The sequence below is a fragment of the Chionomys nivalis genome, chromosome 5 (genome assembly GCF_950005125.1).
Source record: "Chionomys nivalis chromosome 5, mChiNiv1.1, whole genome shotgun sequence".
NCBI classification, from domain to species: domain Eukaryota; kingdom Metazoa; phylum Chordata; class Mammalia; order Rodentia; family Cricetidae; genus Chionomys; species Chionomys nivalis.
This window is the reverse complement of record NC_080090.1, coordinates 83,677-99,928: the sequence shown is the minus strand read 5'-3', so window position 1 is coordinate 99,928 and position 16,252 is coordinate 83,677. Positions and strand designations below refer to the sequence as shown.

The 16,252-nt window shown below is 42.3% G+C and overlaps 1 long non-coding RNA gene across 1 annotated transcript; it reads left to right on the top strand.

Moving 5' to 3' along the window:
* Window positions 1–7,580: 7,580 nt before the first annotated feature.
* Window positions 7,581–15,891, top strand: LOC130874204 (uncharacterized). The gene is made up of 4 exons (XR_009057117.1): window positions 7,581–7,663; window positions 8,041–8,202; window positions 15,393–15,573; window positions 15,755–15,891. It is a non-coding gene; the product is annotated as an uncharacterized LOC130874204 (long non-coding RNA).
* Window positions 15,892–16,252: the final 361 nt, after the last annotated feature.

Genomic DNA, 16,252 nt, shown 5'->3' with positions numbered 1-16,252 from the left:
GGAGAAATGGCTCAGTTGTTAATAGCATTGCCTGCTGAGATCTATGAGGCCAAATGCAGACATGGGCCAGGGCCAGGGCCAGGCCTTTTTTTTCCAATAGGAAATGATTCTGGGGCAATTTGTTATCTCCAAGTGAAAGAAACAAGTGCTGGTAACTATGAAACACCTCCAATAAAATTCACTCAGAATGCAACATTAAAAGTATGCAATGAGATGTGCAAATTCTAGGAAGAGGACATGGGCACAAGTTATTGTGACTGGACCACGCAAATCTTTGTTTTGGAAGATTAAAGTCTAACAGCTCAATCACCATGAGCCAGCGTGCTTTAGAGACACCCCCAAGGAGAGTAAGGCAAGATGGCTAGAAGCAGAAAATACTGGCACGTTCACGTGCCTGAAGAAGAACTCACATCCAAGACATACAAAGGACTGCAAACACCAACAAAAGGTTAAGCAATTTAAAGCCAGAGAAAATATTTACGTAGACGTCCTGTATGAGGTACACGAACAGCCAGTAGGTCCTTGGAGACCCCTGTACTCCACTTGTTAGGGGAATACAGATGTGATGCACACACCACATGTAGTAAACCTGGTTTAAAGAAGAGGAAATGGGCGCTGGAGAGATGACTCAGTGCAACATCCTGAATTCAATTCCAGGCAACCACATAATTGCACATAACCATCAGCAATGAGGTCTTGTGCCCTCTTTTGACTACATAAAGAAGAGCTGGAGAGATAGCTCAGTGGTTAAGGGCACTGTCTGCCCTTCCAAAGGTCAAAAGTTAGATTCCTGGTAACCACATAGTGGCAAAATCATTTTTAAGAACCTTTTTTTTGCTGTGGCGGTGCACACTTATAATCCTAGCACTCAGAGGCAGGTGAATCTCAATAAGGTCGTGGCGAGCCTGGTTTATAAGAGCTAGTTCCAGGACATTTTTTTCCAACAAGAAATGATTCTGGGGCAATTTGGTATCCCCACGTGAAAAACACAAGTGCTGGTGACTATGAAACACCACCAATAAAATACATTCAGTATGCAACATTAAAAGTATGAAATGAGATGCGCAAATTCTAGGAAAAGGACATGGGCACACATTGTTTTGACTGGATCAGCCAAAACTTTGTGTTAGAAGATTAAAGCCTAACAGCTCCATCACCATGAGCCAGCGTGCTTCAGAGACACCAACAAGGAGAATAAGGCAAGATGGCTAGAAGGAGAAAATCCTGGCATGTTCATGTGCCTGAAGAAGAACTCACATCCAAGACATACAAAAGACTACAAACACCAGCAAAAGGTTAACCAATTTATTGCCAGAGAAAAAATTTATCTAGACCTCCTCTATGAGGTACATGAATGGCCAATAGGTCCATGGAGACCCCTGTACTCCACATGTTAGGCTAATGCAGATGTGATCCCCATACCACATCTAGTAAACCTGGTTTAGTTAAAAAAGTGGAAAAAGGAGCTGGAGAGTTGGCTCAGTGGTTAAGAGCATTGCCTGGCCTTGCAACTTCATGAATTCTATTCCAGGCAACCATATAATGGCTCACAACCATCTGCAATGAGGTCTTGTGCCCTCTTTAGGCTACAGAAAGAAGAGATGGAGAGATAGCTCAGTGGGTAAGAGCACTGTCATTCCTTCCAAAGGTCAAAAGTTCGATTCCTGGCAACAATGTAATGGCAAAATCATTTTTAAGAACCTTTTTTTGCTCTGGTGGTGCACACTTATAATCCTAGCACTCAGAGGCAGGTGAATCTCAATAAGGTCGTGGTGAGCCTGGTTTATAAGAGCTAGTTCCAGGACATTTTTTTTCCAACAAGTAATGATTCTGGGGCAATTTGGTATCCCCACGTGAAAAACACAAGTGCTGGTGACTATGAAACACCACCAATAAAATACACTCAGAATGCAACATTAAAAGTATGAAATGAGATGCGCAAATTCTAGGAAAAGGACATGGGCACACGTTGTTTTGACTGGATCAGGCAAAACTTTGTGTTAGAAGATTAAAGCCTAACAGCTCCATCACCATGAGCCAGCGTGCTTCAGAGACACCACCAAAGAGTATAAGGCAAAATGGCCAGAAGTAGAAAAAACTGGCATGTTCATGTGCCTGAAGAAGAACTCACATCCAAGACATACAAAAGACTACAAACACCAGCAAAAGGTTAACCAATTTAAAGCCAGAGAAAAAATTTATCTAGACCTCCTCCATGAGGTACACGAACGACCAATATGTCCATGGAGACCCCTGTACTCAACATTAGGGGAATGCAGATTTGATCCACACATGACATCCTGTAAAACTGGTTTAGTTAGAGCCGGGCGTGGTGGCGCACGCCTTTAATCCCAGCACTTGGGAGGCAGAGGCAGGCGGATCTCTGTGAGTTCGAGACCAGCCTGGTCTACAAGAGCTAGTTCCAGGACAGGCTCCAAAACCACAGAGAAACCCTATCTCGAAAAACCAAAAAAAAAAAAAAAAAAAAAAAAAACAAACTGGTTTAGTTAAAAAAGTGGAAAAGCGGGCTGGAGAGATGGCTCAGTGATTAAGAGCATTGCCTGCTCTTGCAACATCCTGAATTCAATTCCAGGCAACCACATAATGGCTCACGCCCATCGCCAATGAGGTCATGTGCCCTCTTTTGGCTACAGAAAGAAGAACTGGAGAGATAGCTCAGTGGTTAAGAGCACTGTCTGCCCTACCAAAGGTCCAAAGTTCAATTCTTGGCAACCACTAATGGCAAAATCATTCTTAAGAACAATATTTTTAGCTGTGGTGGTGCACACGTATAATCCCAGCGGTCAGAGGCAGGCGAATCTCAATGAGGTCCAGGCGAGCCTGGTTTATAAGAGCTAGTTCCAGGACAATTTTTTTCCAAGAAGAAATGATTCTGGGGCAATTTGGTGACAGGATTTTACTATAATGGCAAGAAAGAGTCAACATGTTGCTTTACTGTTAGTATCCAGAAATATTTCCTCTCAGGAACTAGTGCAGCTCTTATACCTTCCTTGTATTTACTGCATCACTCAAACTCCAAGAGTCACATGTGAAAGGATACATTTCTTCCTAGAGCAACATAAAATTAAAGAACTGAGTTTTCAAAAATCTTGTGGCACACACAAGGGCAATTTCATGTTCATATCTGTTGATGACTTTGTAAGTAATTTTAACTTTGAATTTACCTATGTTTCATTTCAGACCCTTATTTTACACTTGTATACTATGCATTGTGCCCAGAATAAGCACATATTGTAAACATGTGTCTTTCAATGTTCTTAAATTATAGAAATGTAGAAAATTAAGCAAGAAACTGCTGTAGAGTTCCGTGGGTCCTGTTATATTAGGAATTATAAAATGTTTCAAGCAATGCTTAGAAATACCACCCAACACGTGAAACATCTGAAAATGTTTCTGGGATATAGTTCTCTTAAGTCAGACAAGATTAATAACTAGAAATCCTTTCCATGTGAAGAGAAGACACTGGACAATTCAAAGTGCATTAAGAATCAATGTAAAAACATGGGGATGAAAATCTGGCAACTAGTGTGCAGAGAAAAAAGCAGAAAGATTGTAAGTTCTTTGAAAACAGTTTATACTGAAGTATACTTTTGCTATTGGATAGCTTAACTTGTACAATTTGGTAAAATTAGCACATGTTCAGCATTTAATACTTATATTTCAGAAAAATCTAAAACCTACCCTCCTAGACAACATAATAGATTTTATTAAAAACTTGGAGTAACACTGTAGCAATTTTAATTTTTAAATTTCTCTCAATATTAAAATATCAGTGACATTGCAAGTACCTTAATTACTTTTCATGTACTATGTAGTTTCTGGTTATTTGAAACATATGAAGTAGAAGGTAATAAAAGATACAGAACATTTCACTAATAGCTTCAAAGGAAATTCTACCTTACTTCATATTTGCTGATTTTAGATGTCAAGATGTGATACGGTATAGGCTATAGGAGTAGGCAGGCACAGCTGCTCATTTGGACCATAAATCTTCTCTAGAAGAAATACTCGTAAAAAATTAGTGACAGCACACAAATGGGTGCAATAAAAAATCTGAAATACTAGAAGAATTTTCAGTTTTTCAGCCATCCCATCCAGTTAAACTAGCATAACATACAAACATGAAGACTTTTAGTATCCTCATGTGCTTCTGTAACTATTTTAACATATTTTTGTGAATATCTTGAGGTTCAAGCATATAGTAAGATACATAGCATGCTTAGTTAACATATCGGACCAACTTAATATTTTTGTTGTTCCACATGTTTTTATTTATTGTAACAAACTAACCTCAATGTATATTTCATAGCTTTGTTGCACTGTGTTTAAAATAAAGAGAAATTGTGCAAACAGGCCTCTGAGGTGTTTTTACTTTGGACTAATTCCTATTGTGTTTATCTTGTGTGATTCTGGGGACGTTAGGTAAGGCGTGACACTGAAGTATATCTCAGTTGAAGATCTATTCATACAGATATAAAGGTAAAGACACAGGAATATAAATCACATTGGATAAATGAGAGTATTTGTTTGACTTTAGGAAATCCTTAATAAAAACAAACAAACAAACAAGCAAACAAAAAACCTCATATATTGAGTTCCCTGTATGGGTAGCCCAAACTGCAGGTATTTTTCATCCATATGTCATTAGAAATATAAAAAAATCACACACATACACACACGCGCGAGTGAGCGAGCGAGCGAGAGAGAGAGAGAGAGAGAGAGATAGAAGGAAAGTAAAAGTTGGTAATTTAGAATCACACACATACACCCACGAGAGAGAGAGGGAGATTGCAGTGATAGAGGGCAGATGTTGAGGGATGGGGAGATGAATGGATCAGAATGCATGATGTGAAATCCTTAAATAACCAATAAAAATGAAAAAAAGAAATATGTTGGTAAATAAAAAAATTGATAGGAGTTATTTAATAGTATGTTGAACCAACATTCTCAGTGTGGTTATTATGTGTCAAACACATTTCTACATTGCTCTATTTATTAAATTACTTAAATATTACTTAAATTTTAAGTATTTTTTATGAAGCAGTCTCATCATTAAATCCATGATTTAGAATTATTGTAATTAAATAGTAGCTCAAGTCAGGAAAATTAAATTGCATGTCAGATCTTTGTTTCTTGGGCTAGGGAACTGATGTGGAGCATGTGCATAATATGTATATAATATAAATAATAGAAATAAGTAAGTAATATTTGAATATAGAACACTATCTATGATTATTGCTAGTCTCCTATTTATCAATGCATAAGCTAATGAACCACATCAGAGACACAAACTCATTTTACATTAAGTTGCATTTTGGCCTCAGTTTTTTAACAAGACTAATTAGCAAAAAATTTAAAAATATCTCCATCATTATTAAGAGCCCCATGTCACTGAAGACATGTTTTAAAATATAAGGCAACCAGGATGAAATTTCAATAAAGATATCACAATCTGTCAAACACCTCAAAGAGATACCTTGCTGAATCTTTTTCTAATAAATCTCCCTCCTGAGGCAACAATATCAGAAGGGCTTATAAATAAAAGATGTTCTAGAACAAGACTTCTGGCAATAATTAATTGAAAAAGAAATTACTCGGGCCCAAATCATGATGTACAAACAGAAACAAGATACTTTGATTGCCCTTTTAATAGACAGTAAAACTCAACAAAAGTACAAAGCTACTTACCTGCAAATCTCTAGGGTTCTTTCACTAGATATACAATCTGCAAGAAAGACCAAAGAGGCAAGGTTACTTCAAGCCATTGACTTGAACTTGTTTATAACCAAGCACTGGTATCTAGCCAAGATCATGGTCACTCTATCTTCCATGTTGAACAATAATAAATAAAATTCCTCCCTAGCATGCAAACTTACTTAGAAACACATGAACCTATGAATTTATATTACTATCAAGATGTCTCCATTTTTCAATTTAGAGGATTTTAAGGGAATTTTGATATCCAGTAGCAAGCCAAAATAGCATCTTTCTGTGAAGAAGCATTAAGGATAAATTATATATTAGTTAAGGTAAATTAAGAGAAAATATACATGATAACTTGATGTTAATAGAATAATCCACATAATTAAGTGAATAAAGGAGCTAAAGAAATGTCTCAGCAATTTGAAACATGTGTTTCTCTTACAGAAAACAGAGGTTTGATTCCAGCACCAACTTGGTAGCTCACCTACAAGTATAACTCCAGATTCATAGTATTTGATGCTCTCTTCTTCACTCAGGGATCATCAGTATGCATACATACACGTAGGCAAAATACATATGCAGAAATTATATATATATAATTAAATATAAAAAAATTAAAATATAGTAATAAGATTCCAATTTTCAGAGGGAAATATGTTTTAAAGATTGTAATGAAACCAGTTAATATTTTACAGTGATATTTGTATGAACTATGCATAACAGACTTATAATAATAGTATAAAGGTAGGCCATCTCTCAGACTGAAACAGGAATTAATGATGGGATATTAAAATGTATGGAAAAGAAACAATTTATTTAAATTATACAATTGGGTCATATTGCCTGTGTTTAAACTACCTCTTTGTCATATATAGGTTATGAAGGAACATGAAAGCATTCCCCCTTAGACCATAGCTCACATAAGAAGTAGGTAGTGAGTCAATCAATTTTAGATGATTGCTAAATGTTCTGACTGGCCATTTCTTGCATCCACAGAGTAAGGAATCAAGAACCGGGATAAAGAACTGAACTTATGAAACCAAATTACAGTAGTTGTACTAGTCTGACCAAAATAGAACTGGATAAAATGGTGTTCCCGTTCCTAAAAGAACTGTTATTTTACATATTTAAGATGTACAGTCTGAGATAAAATGTGTTACTAATCCTTGGTGTGCTCTAATATAAATCACTAAACTTTGGAGCACATGACCATAAACCTGTTTCAGCTTTTTAGATTAATTTTTGTGGATTATAATTACATCATTTACATCATCACCTTCTTGCCTCTAAGACTTTCTAGAAATTATAAAAATCATTAATTTTGCTTTATCAAGAGTTGCTGTTTTAATCTTAGGTTTGGCTTCAGAATATCTGAGCTATAAGGGAAAGGGTTGATTACACTGGTCACTAACTCTGTAATGGGCTAGGGGTGGGGCCTTTGTAGGGTTGGGGCGTTGGCAGGGCCGGGGAGGGGCCTCGGTGACCTGGCACACGGGGACTCGGGGTTGCTGGGGGGCCAGGGGTGGGGCGTGGGGTCCCCGCGGGGCGTGTCCGGGCCCGTGGACACTCCCCCCGGTGGTAGGGTGGCTGCCCCGCTGCTCCCCGGGCCCCCCCCCTTCCCCCGGGGCTCCAGGACTCGGTTCCCGGTCAGGGACTACGTCTCCCATGATTCCCCGTGGCGGCCATTTTGCCTGTAGTCACGGACCGTTCCGGGACGGACTCGGTCTCCCAGGATCCCCGGGTTGGAAGCCCGGGCTCCTTTTTTCCTTCCTGCCTGTCCGCCGCTCCCGCCACGCTGGGAGCCGGCTCCCAGCGCGCGGGAGAAGCAGAGAAAGGAGAAAAAAGAAGGAAAAAGAAGAAAACCCGCCGCTTTTCGCCCCCGCCGCCTGCAGCCGCCACCGCCGCTTATGGAGCAGCTATCGCCGTGGGGGAATCCGAGGTGCCTGTTCGGAGCGGGGGAGGGGGGAGGGGGCGGAGCTCCGGGGCCGCTTCCCGCCGGTTCCCGGCACCGGAACCGGGGTGACCGGGGCTCCCGGGCCGGCGCGGGGGTGTGTGTGGGGCTTGGGGGGGGGCGGGCAGGAGGGGGGAGCGAGGAGGGAGGGGGGAGGGAGCGAGCCAGCCGCGCGGCTTCCCTCCAGCGGTGGCGGCGGCGGGAGTGGGAGCAGCCAGCAGCCCAGGTCTAGACAGACGTCCACGGTGTCCGGCCCCCCTTCCCCCACCCGGGCGGACACAGGACACTCGGAAGGCCCCAGAGTCCGCCAGGCCCCTCTGCCCGGCCCAGACGCTGACCCCACGTCTCCCCTGTGCCCTCTGTAGGCCCCTGACCGGACTCAGGACGCCCCCAGACCCCGAGCTCCCTCGCTGGAGGCTGCAGGAAGATTCCCAGAGGGTCACAGAGGGCCCCAGTGTCCACAGACTCTGCTCAGACGGCGACCAGGACTCCACCGGGGGCCTGGGCCGTGCCCAGAGAGGCTTCAGGTACGCGCTGACGGTGCTCTGGGGGGGGCGGCAGAGCTCATGCCCACGGTGTCCAGGTCGCCCCATGGGGAGAGGAAGAGGAGACTCTACAGGCCTGGCATGGTAGGATATTATGCTTGTAATACCACTGTCCAGTGTACAAACAGAGTCATGTTCCTGGTGTGCAATGGGAAGAGAGATTTGAAAATTGATGGTGTGGTTTCTAGAATTTTTGAAAATTTCATTCCACTTTCAAGTTTGTCTTATAAATGTTTCAAATAGTTTCAAAGCTGGTAGTATTATGGTGATGTTTATTGTCTTTTAGCAATACATAATTAGAATGCTTCTAACTTTCTGCTATCATCAGCCACAATGACATGATTCAGTGCTGTTTAGTTCCAGTAGACAAAAGCCGCTACCAAGGTTTCTCAGGTGTGCATGGTGTTGGTGAGGTAGATAGGGCAGAATCTATATCTTGTGCTATAGTCCTTGTGACAGGAAGCATAATTAATTATTCCATTTTCTAAATATTTTTATAAATATTCATCCTAAATAATTTTATAAATATTTATCCTTAACATTTATCCCGTTCTTGATTGTTATACCTTTGTTGTAAGTTTTTTTTTTTGTTTGAGTTTTGGGTTTCTCTGGCTTTGAACTCACAGAGATCTCCCGGTGTCTGCCTCTTAAGTGCTGGGATTAAAGATGCGGAGTACCACTTTGATGTGAGTTAGCCAGAAACACGCTTATGCTATTGGCCAAACAGTGGTGCAGGAGAATTGTCTGTATTCTGTCAACCATATTTTAAATAAATGCTGATTGACCAGGCATGAAGTATAGGCGGGTCAACCAGACAGGAAGTAGAGGTGGGGTGATGAGGACAGGAGTATTCTGGGAACAAGGAAGCTCTTCCCATACTCCTGTCCAGACTCCTAAGAAGCAACATGTGATCTGCCCAGCTGTGAAAGGTACTGAGCCACGTGGCTAACATAGATCAGAGTAATCGGTTAATATAAGCCTCAAGAGCTAATAAGTAGCCTGAGCTAATTTACCAATCAGTTTTATATTTTATGGAGATCTTTGTGTGATTTTCTTTAGGGTTTGCCAGTTGTGGGGAACCGGGCATTGAAGAAATCCCAACATGCAGGTCCCTGTCATGTTACAGAATGGCGTCTATGGTGTAAACTGCATCTACAGAAAGCTTGAGAAAGTTTGGAACGAATATAGTTAGCATGTTTTCTTGGTAGCAGCAATTCCTTGTGTCTGTTTCCTAGAGGCAAGCAAGCTCTCTCATCTGAGAGAAGCTTCCTGACTCAGCTTTAGCTGCAAAACCCTGCAGCTCTTTAAGAGGTCCTACTTTGAAACACTTAAATGGTGTTGATGAAAAGCTGAACATGTGCTTTTCTGTTTTCAGCTGCAGCTGAAAAAAAGCTGCACCATTTTAAAATGCTGGCTTTCTATGCCTTCCTGCCAGGAAAGCACCTGAGTATGGTCTTTGAGCAGAATGCTGCTGCTTTCTTGCTGTCTGGAAATTTGAAACACTGTAGAGTTGTGGCAATGAAGGCTGCTCTGGCTGGTACCTCAGCCACAAGGCTAGAATCACAGAAAGCTAAGGAATGTGCTAGATCCAGCTGTCAAATCCACTGCTCTAATTCGCTCCATAAATCCTCATGTGGTCAGAAAAAGAGATATATACAGTAAAGAGAGATTCAAAGCTGAAGAAAACCACTAAATGGTTTATGGTGTGTTTAAAATATATGCAGGGCAAAGGTCAAATTTTTTTTTTTTTTTTTTGGTTTTTCGACACAGGGTTTCTCTGTGGCTTTGGAGCCTGTCCTGGAACTAGCTCTGTACACCAGGCTGGTCTCGAACTCCCAGAGATCCACCTGTCTCTGCCTCCCGAGTGCTGGGATTAAAGGCGTGCGCCACCATTGCCCGGCTCAAAGTTTTTAAAGTGGAAAAAAAAGATTAGTTGGTTGTGGTGGTACAGACCTTTAATCCCAACACTTGGGAGCCAGAAGTAGATTGGCTGTGAGACTTCAGTCTCACTTGGGGCAGAGCAAGATTGACCTTTGTGACTTCAAGGTGTGGCAGGACACACCTTTAATCCCAGTGCCTGGGAGGCTTGGACAGACAGGTCTCCATGAGTTCCAGGTGAGGTAGCACACACCTTTAATCTCAGCACTGCTAAGGCAGATCTCTTTGAGTTCAAGGACAACCACAGAGTTATTCCAGGACAAAGATACACAGAGAACCTGTCTTAATAAGTAAAAGTAAAAATAGAAGAAATACAGGTTCAGTAAAGCCACATAAAGATGGAAAATACACAGGGAATATTGTTACTAAATGTTATTATGCTCTCTTTGAATTGTTTCAATGCTGGCCGTTCATGTTACAAAACAGCATTACAAATAATATGGTTTCTTTGTCATTATTTCAGGTCTGAGCACTTGGGAACAAACAAGCATCCACCCATCCAATCCTTACAGAAGGCAAGGCACATTGCTTTGTGGAAGGTCCAAGGCCTTCTCTACTAGGTAGGATGGAACAAGGTATCCATCCAAAGAGAATAGTTTCCCAAAAAGCCAGTACAAGCAGTAGAGATAAATTCTGGTTCCACTCCCAGTGACCCATCAGTCTTCCTGAGCCATATATCACTATCAACCACATTCCAAATGATTAATTTGTACCTATGCTGGTTCCTTCCCAGTCTTACTGGTGTTGGTTAGCTCCCATTAGCTCAGTTAAACTGTTTCAGTGGGTGAGCCCATCATGGTCTTGACCTCTTTGCTCATATTCTCACTCCTTCCACTCTTCAATTGAACTTTGAAAGATCAGTACAGAGCTGTGATGTGTGTCTCTGCCTCTGCTTCCATCAGTTGCTGGATGTATTTACTTTGGTGATATTTAAGTTATTCATCATTCTGACTACAAGACAAGGCCAGCTCATGTCCCCCCTTCTCTATTGCTTAGGGTCTTATCTGGGTCATCTTTGTGGATTCCTAGGAATTTACTAAAGTCATGTTTCTTGCTAACCTCATAATGGCTCCCTCAATTAAGATATCTCTTTCCTTGCTCTCATCTCTGACCTTCCTCTATCTCAATGATCCCATTTCCTCAAGTTCTCTTCACCCCTCCCCTTTCCCCCTTCTCTTCTACCTTTCTTTTTCCCCATCCTTGTGTTCCCATTTTATTTCAGCTGATCTTTTATATTTTGAATTTCCAAGTGGATTTATATGTTTTTCTTAGGGTTCACATTGTTACTTCTATGATCATGAACTATAGGGTCAATATCCTCTTTTTATAGCTAATATCTACTTATCATTGAGTACATAATACCATATTCATCTTTTTGGGTCAGAGTTACCTGACTCAGGATGGTGTTTTCTAGTTCCATCCATTTGCATGTAGAATTTAACATATCTTTTTGTTTTACCACTGAGTAGTAATCTATGTGAATGTTCCACATTTTCTTTATCCATTCTTCAGTTGAGGGGTATTCAGTGTGTTACCAGGTTCTGACTATTACAAAAAAATGCTTCTATGAACATAGTTGAACATATATCTTTGTAGTATGATTGCACGTCTTTTTGTTATAATTCCAATAGTGGCATTTTTGGATTTTGGGGTACTTTGATTGCCAGTTTTCTGTGAAACAGCCATAGTGATTTATAAAGTGGTTGCACAAGTTTGCATTCCCAACAGTTACTTCACATCCTCTTCAGCTTATGTTATCATTGGTGTTTTTGGACTTAGCCATTCTGACATGTGCTTTTATATTTTTTACATATCTTTCTTGTACCCCTGATCTCTCCAAGACCTTTATCATGATGTGGTATCATATTTTGTCAAATGCTCTTTCAGCATCTAATGAGTTTGTCATATGTTTTTTTCTTTCATTTTATTACATGATATATTATATTAATAGATTTTTTTATTTTGTACCATTCTTTCATCTCTGGGATGAAGCTGACTTGAAAATGAAGCATTTTTTTGATTTTTTTCTTCGATTCAGTCTGCTAGTATTTTCTTGATTATTTTTGGATATCTATGTTCACAAGTGAGATTATTTTTTAACTCTCTTTCTTGGTTTAGTCTTTGTGTGGTTTGGGGATCATGGTAACTAGTCTCATAAAAAAAGATTTTGGCAATGTTCCTTCTTGTTCTATGATGGGGAACACTTTGAGGAGTATATGATATAATTCAGCATTAAAACTGTTTGTCCCTGGGATATTTTTGTTTGTGAGGCTTTTGATGATAGCTTCTATTTCCTTATAGTTTATAGGTCTATTTAAATTGTTCACCTGGTCTTTATTTATTTTTGGTATATGGTACCTAACCAGAAAAATGTCCATTTCTTTTATGTTTTCTAATTTTGTGGAGTACAGGTTTTTGTAGTATGATCTAAGAATTCTCTTAGTGTCTGTTGTTAGGTATCCCTTTTCATTTCTGATTGTGTTAATTTGGATGTTCTATCTTTTTTTTTTATTAGTTTGGATAAGAGTTTATCTAGTGACCTTCCTCCACTTTTTTTAAACATTTATTTATTTGTTATGTATACAATATTCTGTCTGTGTGTATGCCTGCAGGCCAGAAGAGGGCACCAGACCCCATTACAGATACCTGTGAGCCACCATGTGGATGCTGGGAATTGAACTCAGGACCTTTGGGAGAGCAGGCAATGCTCTTAACCTCTGAGCCTTGTCTCTAGCCCCTCCACTTTCTTTATGTGCTATGAACTTTCCCCGTATCATTGCTTTCATAGTGTCCCATATGTTTGGGTACTTTGTGGCTTCATTTTTGCTTAATTTTAGGAATTCTTTAATTTCTTTTTTTATTTTTTCCTTGACCTAGGGGTGGTTCAATAGTTTACTCTTTTATTTCCATGAATTTCTATGATTTCTGATAGTATTGTTGTTTTTAAGTTCTAACTTTAAACCTTGTTGATCCACTAAGATACATAGGGTTACTCCAGTTTTTTTTTTCTGTGGATATTTGCGTTGCTATGCAGTATGTGGTCAGTTTCAGAGAAGGTTCTGAGGTGCTGAGAAGAAGGTTTATTCATTTGTGTTTAGGTGAAATGTTCTGTATATGTCTGTTAACTCCTTTTCATTCATGACATCTGTTAGTTTCCTTATTTCTCTATTAATTTTTTGTCTTGTAGAACAAACTAATATTGTGGTTAGTGGAATATAGAAGTCTCCTACTATTAGTGTGTGGATTTTTGTGTATATTTTAAGCTTTCTTAATGTTTCTTTTACATATGTGAATGCTCTTGTATTTGGGGCATAAATGTTAAGGATTGAGACTCCAGTTTTATAGATTTATCTTGTTATGAATATAAACTGTCTTTCTTCATCTCTTCTGATTTATTTTATGTTAGATATTAGGATAGCTACACCTACTTTTTTCTTAGGTGCGTTTAATCGGAAAAACTTATCCTGTACTCTGATGTAATGTCTGTCTTTGATGTTGAGGTGTGTTTCTTGTATACAACAGAAGTCTGGATCTTGTATTCCTATCCATTTTCTTAGTTTGTGTCCTTTTATAGGTGAGTTGACACCATTGATATCAAGTGCTATTAATGACCAGTGGTTGTTAATTCCTGTTCTTTTTCAGTGGGAGTTGTTGTGTGTTTCCCTTCCTTTGGTTTTGCTGATGTGAGGTTATCTGTTGCTTTAGTTTTTGTTGGTGAAGTGAGCTTACTTTGTTCGGGTTTTTCTTCTAGTACTTTCTGTAAGGCTGGGTTAACTTAGTTGTGTATATCCCTTGCCATCTATCTAAACCTGTTAGGACCTCAAGGATAAATTAATCACCTTATATCTTCATCAGTGTTCCAAATTAGTCATACCAAAAATATCATGTTTATTACTTTTATTTATAATTTTTTCTTTTTATCTTAAAAAATAGCCTCATTATGAATCTCTGGCTGTCCTTGAACTCACTGTATAGACTAGAATCTTGTAGAAAATCAGCGTTATTTGCCCACCTTATCTCCAATGTACCTGAATTATAGTTGGGCACATCACAGACAAATAAATTAATACATTTTTGTTGTTTAAGACAAGGTTTCTTTGTGTAGCTTTTGCTGTCCTGAAACTAGCTTTGTAGACCAGGCTGACCTTGAGTTTATATAGACCAACTTTTCTCACACTATGTAGTTTAGAATTGTTTTGAACACTTAGTCCTGCTTCTGTTGCTCAGTGCTCGAAAGAAATTCTTGTAACCGCTGCAAGGCTGGGTCTTAAGTGGTCAGTGAGAAGGAAAATAGATGATTGTCCTTCAACTTACCTGCACTATTAGGGAAAGGGTTTATTATACTGGTCACTAATTCTGTAATGGGCTAGGGGTGGGGCGTTGGTAGAGGTGGTCGGCGCTATGGGTAGGTGGGGCGTTGCCACGGCCCAGGGTGGGGGCCGGGTGACCGGGCACTCTGGGTCAGCGGGCCCTTAGGGGGACTGGGGGGCTGTGGTTATGGCCTGGCTAGGGCTGAGGCTTGGCTAGGGGTGGGGCGTCGCTAGTGTTTGGTGGCGCCGGGGGGTTGGGCGTTGCCAGGGCCGGGGAGGGGCCCTGGGGACTCGTGTTGACTGGGGTGCCGGGGGCGGGGTGTGGGGTCCCCGCGGTGCGTGTCCGGGACCGTGGACACTCCCCCGAGCCGTGCGTGGACGGCCCCGCCGCTCTCCGTGGCCCCCGGGGCTCCGGGACCCGATTCCCGGTCCAGGACTACGTCTACCATGATTCCTCTCGGCGGCCATTTTTCCTGTAGTCCGGTACCAGTCTGTGACGGACTCGGTCTCCCAGGATCCCCTTATCCCGGGGTCCGTCCGTCCGTCCTTCCTTCCTTCCTTCCTTCCTTCCTTCCTTCCTTCCTTCCTTCCTTCCTTCCTTCCTTCCTTCCTTCCTGTCACGCGGGAGAAGCAGAGAAAGGAGAAAAAAGAAGAAAAACCGCTCCCCCCCCTCCGCCGCCTCCAGCCGTCGCCGCGGGTGGGGGTGGGGTGGGAAGGAGCGCGCTGCGAGGCTTCCCGCCAGAACCGGTGCGGGCGGGCGAACAGAGGGAGCGAGAAGGGAGTGGGGAGGGAGCGAGCCATCCGCGCGGCTTCCCTCCAGCAGTGGCGGCCGGAGGACACAGGACACTCGGGAGGCCCCCGGACTCTGGCCAGAGTCCGCCCGTCCCAGACGCTGACCCCACGTCTCCCCCGTGCCCTCCGCAGGCCCCTGACTGAACTCAGGATGCCCCCGGACCCCGGGATGCCGCGCTGGAGGCTGCAGGAAGATTCCCAGAGGGCCACATAGGGCACAGAGGGCCACAGTGCGCCCCAGTGTCCACAGACTCTGCCCAGACAGCGACCATTACTCCACCGGGGGCCTGGGCCATGCCCAGAGAGGCTTCAGGTACGTGCTGATGGTGCTGGGGTGGGGGGCAGAGCCCATGCCCACGGTGTCCTGGTCGCCCCTGTGCAGACACAGGACACTCAGGAGGCCTCCAGACTCTGCACAGACAGAGACCAGAGTCCGCCAGGCCCCTCTGCCCGTCCCAGACGCTGACCCCACGTCTCCCCCGTGCCCTCCGCAGGCCCCTGACTGGACTCAGGACGACCCCGGACCCCGGGATGCTGCGCTGGAGGCTGCAGGAAGATTCCCAGAGGGCCACATAGGGCACATAGGGCCACAGTGCACCCCAGTGTCCACAGACTCTGCCCAGATAGCGACCAGGACTCCACCGGGGGCCTGGGCCGTGCCCAGAGAGGCTTCAGGTATGTGCTGATGGTGCTGCTGGGGGGGGGGGGGCGCCAGAGCCCATGCCCACGGTGTCCTGGACGACCGTGGGGAGAGGAAGGGGAGACTCTGTAAGCCTGGATATTATGCTTGTAATACCACAGTCCAGTGTACAAACAGAGTCATGCTCTTGGTGTGCAGTGGGAAGAGAGATTTGAAAATGATGGTGTGGTTTCTAGAATTTTTGAATATTGCATTCACTTTCAAGTTTGTCTTATAAATGTTTCAAAGCTGGTAGTATTATGGTGATGTTTATTGTCTTTTTAGCAATACATAATTATAATGCTTCTAACTT